Source organism: Artibeus jamaicensis, unplaced genomic scaffold (genome assembly GCF_021234435.1).
Source record: "Artibeus jamaicensis isolate MK-2021 breed Jamaican fruit bat unplaced genomic scaffold, CSHL_Jam_final scaffold_660, whole genome shotgun sequence".
Lineage (NCBI taxonomy): Eukaryota > Metazoa > Chordata > Mammalia > Chiroptera > Phyllostomidae > Artibeus > Artibeus jamaicensis.
The window spans coordinates 2521778-2528200 of record NW_026522052.1 but is presented as its reverse complement, the minus strand read 5'-3'; positions in this window follow the sequence as shown (position 1 = coordinate 2528200).

The window sequence follows — 6423 nt, the reverse complement described above, 5'->3', positions numbered from 1 at the left end:
CTTGTTAAATACAGGTCAGTCTTTAGAGAGCCCGAAATACACATCTTTAGCTGTGACAAGTATTTTCTGTTTTGAATGCATAGTTTCTGAAAGGAGCCATGGCTGGCACTGCCTAATTTTCTGAAGGCCTTATTTAGTAGCTGAGTGCAAGGAAATGATCGCTCTGCAGAAGAGACAGTGAACTGGAAAAAGTGATAACATAGGAAGGGATTCATGGAGATAGTCGGAATTCAAGTTAAACATTTAAGAAAAGGGAACCAAGGAAGTTGGTTTCGGGCAGGAAAAGGAAGAATCTGTGTGGGAGCTGTTAACACTTTGGTTTTCGTTTTGTGCTTTGGAGTTGGCATGGGAAAGAAAACGGAAGCAGAAGATGGGAGAGAGGGCTGTGAAAACCAAGATTTGAGTTTTATTGTCAGCAGTGGGAGTCACAGGAAGTTTTTAGTGAGGAGGAGTTGATGAGATTAATCCATGCATAAGAACATTCTGGAATGTATGTGTGGAATGGATATGAGTAGAGAAAGGCATACGCAGTCCATAGGTTCTTGAAGTAGTCAAGGTCTGAGGCAATTTGAACCTGAACTTGGAACGTAAAAGGAAAGAGTAGATAAGAGCAAAACTAGACCTGTGCTTAGGACATCCACTGTGAAATTCGAAGGCCTTCCTAGTGAGTGGGCTGCTCTCTGGCATTCCAATTCTGACCTGAAGCAAAAACTGGTGTTACGGTGTCTTACTATGTATGCTTCTTGTAAGAGGATGATAAAATGCTAGTTATTACAAATACATTCTGCACTACCCTCCCGAGCTATTATTCAGAATACAGGTTCCCAACAGCCTGGCAAGGGATTTGACCCCTGGATGAAGAATATAGTGAACTTTAAGCTGAACCATCGTTTGTTGGCTCTTCCAAAAATGTAACCAAAGAAGCAGAACAGACACGTGTTAAGGAAAACATCTGTGCCAGGCTCTGTATTAGGTGTACAATGCGTGCAGGTAACTAACTAACTTAACTTGGCTGGACCTTATGGACTGAGATGGCTGGTAACTAGGAAACAATTTTCAGCATTTGGCAGTGAGAACGAAGACATGCAGGAGTGTTCTGGGGCACGAGTAGTCTCAATGGTCGTAAAGGACAACTTCAGTCAAAACTGCATTTCCAAGTTGTATGAACTCCTCAGTATCTCTCACACTACCCCCCATCACAGTACTGCCACAGCGGGAGGGGAGAGCTCATTGCTTCAACTGTATGTACATTTCAACAGAAGAATGTTTAGGTTACCCATTACAATTTCTTCTTCATTCTTTACAGACTTGATAAATTAAGAGCACTTATTTACTTATTGCTTTAGTGCTTATCTACTTGTTCTTTTATTTAAAAATCACTAGGACTTCTCCCAAGCACTTTCCTATAAATTATCCTATATATCTCTTGATTTTCACGAGGGAGTCCTCACCGGAATAGGCACTCGAGAGATATTTCTTGTGTTAAATTGATTGGAATTGCATCGAGCAACAACCCTGCTGAAAAGAACAACTACGATAGCCACTGTGAGGCAGGCCTGGGCTCTGGGTTCAGACTCCTGTGTCCACATCTGATCGCCAGCTTTGCCACTCAGCGACTTGAAGCAAAGCCATTAAATTCTCTTTGGCTGTTTTCCTCCTATGTAAGTTGGAGATAAACTTCCTGCCTCATAGAAGGATGGATGAACCAAGTGAAAAAATGCATATAAAGGACTCAGGCCACAGTACACTAAAACTCTCAAATATTAATATTATTAACCTAATTTTATAGGTGACCATAATGAATTGTGGAGTAAGTGTCTTGCTCAAACTTACACAGGTGGCAGGCTGACATTACAGACGCATCTCTTTCAAGAACCTTTAAAATACTTAAGATCATGACTGGCAGTCAAGTAGTGCTGATTACCAAGTATTTTTGGTCTGTTTCTCTTCCAGGAAAATGGCAGGGTTATGTTTCCCTTTTGGCAACTTTACATAGGAGCACATCAACACATCACTAAGGTTTTACCCAGGATCTTAGAAAGGGCCCAGATGCTTAAGCTTCGTTAGCTTTGCAATGAATTTCCCATTGTCCTTCCTCTTCTCTTTACCTGTGCATTTCCATATACATTCTTCTCACTCAGGTGTTGTTTTCCCTTCGCACTCAGAAACACGTGTTATTCCTGGGAATCACGACAGCCAAACACTACACGAATGAATGCCCTCCAGGTCAGTGTGGACAGGGAAAGCTGACTGCCGCAGCACTATGTCAAAGAAATCGGGACGGAATGGGTCCCTGTGTCCCCACTTCAGCAATCCCCAGGTAGTAGCCCTCATTAGAAGGAAGAGAAGAGGGATTCTAAGAGGCCAGAGAGTAGTAGAGTGGGAGACCCAATGGACAAGTCTTCCCAGCTGAAAATCAAATCCTTGAATGCTTGGTGAGCTGTGACAAACAGTGGAGAAGGGAAAGAATGAATCAGCATAGAATGTTCTCTCTCTTTTTTTAAGATTTTATTTTTTTTAGAGAGAAGGTTAAGAGCAGGAGAAAGGGAGGGGAACATCGATAAATTGCCTCTCACACACGCCCCAAACCTGGGATCCCCCTGCAACCCAGGCATGTGCCCTACTAGGAATCAAACCAGTGACCTTTCACTTTTCAGGACAACATTCAACCAATTGAACTACACCAGTCAGGGCCAGAATGTTCTTTTATTGCTCAGAATGAAGCTAAATTCCTCACAACTAGCAGGGCCCTAAGAGCTTCTTCCAGTGGCTCCAGGCTGAATTTTCTCTCATTTATTCATAAATGAGGGTAATGCTATATCTGCACCTAGTTCCCTTTATTTTTCTTTCTGGCTACTTTCCTCCTTCCACCCAGTTTTCTGATCCACAGCCCAGAGCAGCTGGGTCTGGTGGGAGGACTGGAATAGTCACCTCCTATCAGCACACTCGGGAAGCAGTGGTAGCTCTGGGAGCCATCTGGGAGCCCCCAGCACACAACGAGAAACCGCCAGTTGTCTGCAGCCCAAAGCGGGGTGAGGGGATTTGGCGCCATCATGCTTTGGAAAAGTGGGGCTGGCACTTTATTTCCAGTGCAGTTCTATTCAGCTTTGGTTCAGTTCTCCCCCTCCCCAAGTTGTAACATGGGCATTACAGCAGGAAACTACAGTTTCCTTCAGTGTCATAAAGAGCTGTATAAGCAGTATTCCAAGACAGTCCACTGGTTACCTTCCCTTAACCCTTACCCATCATAAATACCCTGAGCAGATCACACTATTCGGGCCTTTCTACAGACAATCTGGAAGCATCACTCTTTTCCATTTTGTCTATGAACCAACTTGTAGGCTTACTGAGCTGGCAGACTTCCTCCAGACTTTAAGCTGATAAGAGTCAGAAATCTATCTAACTCATCTCTCTATCCTTGGTGCCTTTTTCGCATATAGTAGGAACTCGCTGTTCGTTGAACGCATAGAAAAAGATGGGGAAAATAAGCCACCACTGCGGATGCAATACTAATTGTAGCTGCTGGCAAATTCCATGCAGGATCAGACAAGACAGACGGTTAGACATGCAAGAACATGGACAACCCTCCAGAGAAGTATGGCGAGTGTACAGGCGAACTCAGGAGGTCATGAACTGTGTGATCCCACTTATACAGCATTCTTGACAGTAGAAGAGGAAAACCAGGTTACTCATTGCCAGGGACTAGATTGGGGGGGCGGGGAGAAGAGCGCCTATAACCAGTCAGCACAGGGGCTGTGGCGAGGGGGCAGTTCAACATCGTGATTGGGGCTCTGGCCACCGAAGCCACACCTGTGGTCAGTTGCCTGGAATTTCACATGCGGCCATATGACAGTGACACTGTGTGTAACAGGATGCGTACATGGCCACATGGCAATGACTGTGTGTGGCGGGATGCACACGTGGCCACAGGACAATGACCGTGTGTGTGAGACAGGATGCACCACTGTCAGTTTTGTGGTAGTGAGTCTGCACGCTGTGCAGGATGCTGGTGATGTTGGGGATGGAGGGGTGAGGTGTGCAAGGGAACTCTGTGTATATTTTCTCTAACCACTTCCTGTGAATGTATAATTACTTCAGAATAAAAAATCTTGGAGTCAGCCTGCTGGTGAGACTATGCTTCCCTGACCTAGTGTGTACTTTGCAGTTCGTGTCTTCCACATTCTGGCTGGCGGTGGCGGTGGTGACCCCAGTAAGGCCTTCACTGAGGTCTGCTGACTTGCTCAGAAGAGAGCATGGCGGGTGACAGCTGGAACAAGGGAAGGTGGGAAGACTGGGAAAACAGGGCAGAGGTGGGCCAGGTGATTTGGGCCGGGCCTTATTTTTTAAGCCAGCATGTCTATGCCTGAAACCCATACCCCTGAGAGCAGGGTTCAGGAACCCTCTGCTGCTCCATAGCATTTCTCATGTGGAAACCTAGACTCTCAGGGACCCAAAGCCCTCAGAAGTTTATTGTCCTCCATCCCCACTCATGGAGGGAAGCCCTCCATGAGCAATATAATAAACTGTAAGGGGTCTTGCATGCCAAGGAGTTGCCCTTTATTCTGTGGTAACAAAGAGCACAGGGTGGTAGGATGGAGAGGAACCAAAAAGATTTGCTTTGTCTAGTAGAGGTGTAAAGACTGTACTGGAAATAGAAAAGCAGTTCATTGTTGCAGTCAGCTGGGAGAGAGAGGGTGGAGGCCTGCACTGTGGCAGTAGAAACAGGAAACTGCAAACGTCTGTTCAGAAGGAGAACTGAGCCCTGCTCAGGTGGCTCAGTGGGTTGGAGCATCATCCCACACACCAAAAGGTTGTGGGTTTGATCCTCAGTCAAGGCACATACCTGGGTTGGGGGTTTGATTCCTCCCCATAGCACATATGGGAAGCAGCCAGTCAATGTCTCTCTCCCTCCCTCTTTTTCCCCTTTTCCTCTATCTCTGAAATCAATAAAAACAATACAAGTGCAGGAAGCACAGAAAGTCCCAAACAAGATAGATTCAAAGAGGCCCACTCGAAGACATATCATGATTAAAATAATAAACATTAAAGATATAGAGAGAATCTTAAAAGCAGCAAGAGAAAAACAGTTCATTACCTACAGGGGAGTTCTCATAAGACTTTCAGCTGATTTCTCAAAAGAAACTCTGTAGGCTTAGATGGGATTGGCAAGAAATATTCAAAGTCATGTAAAGCAGGGACCTATAGCCAAGACTGCTCTACCCAGCAAAGCTATCATTTAGAATCAAAGGTCAGATAAAGAGCTTTCCAGACAAGAAAAAACTGAAGGAGCTTATCATCACCAAATCTTTATTATATGAAATGTGAAAGAGACTTATTTAAAAAAAAGATTAAAACTATGAACAATAAAATGGCAAAAAATACAAATCTGTCAGCAATTGAATCTAAAAAACAATCCAAGCAAACAAGAACAGAGACAGAACCACAGAGAAGGAGAGTGTTTGGATGGTTGCCAGATGGGAGGGAGTTGTAACAGAATGGGTGGGAGGTGAGGGGATTAAGAAGTACAAAAGGTACTTACAGAATAGCGTTGGGGATGTAAAGTGCAGTATAGGAAATAGAGTAGCCGAAGAACTTGTACACATGACCCATGGACATGAGCCATGGTGGGGGGATCGCCTGAGGAGTGGGGGGGTGTTGGGTGGAGGGGGGCAAAGGGAGAAAATCAGCACAACTGTAATAGCATAATCAATAAATATAATTTTAAAGTAAAAAAAATAAAACCCATCAAAACACATCCTCAGATGAGGATTAAAATAGAAAGGAAGAGAATGAAGAGACTCGGTCACAGATGGGGTGCAGAGGGGTACTGTTGAGGGGGCTTAGGCTTGGGGAACTTGGAAAAATGAGAAAACAGCAGAAGAAAGTTTGGGGATAGGAATAACAAGCTAAATTTTCACTGGAGTCAGACGGTGCCATCCTTTCCTTTCACTAGAGCTAACGTGCTATTACTTCCCAATCAGTTGTCATCACTCATGAATGTATTTACTGTCTTCTAAGACTTAAAAGTCTGTATTCTCTTTGCCTCTGCTCACAGATGTTCCGCTATTTCCACAGTTCATCGACACTTTGCCAAGCTGGTTCACCAAGGAATGAAAGAATTTTCTTTATATATAAGCCTTTATATATTTTTTCAACAGTGCATTTAACGTGATGCTACAACCAGAACTGAAAAACAGGGAAGTGCTGAAGAGTTATTACATTGGAAACCAGCATTTGTTACAGGGCAGACCAAAGCAATGTGTGGGCGGAAGGAGCTCGAATGACGGCTGTAGTGTAAATGAAGGCTTTAGTCTGCTTGTCCTGCTTTAACAAATCCCACAGACTGAGTTAAAAACAAACATCCATTTCTCATTCTTGCGGTGCCTCCGAAGCCCAGGGTCCCGATGCTGCAGTCAGCGTCAG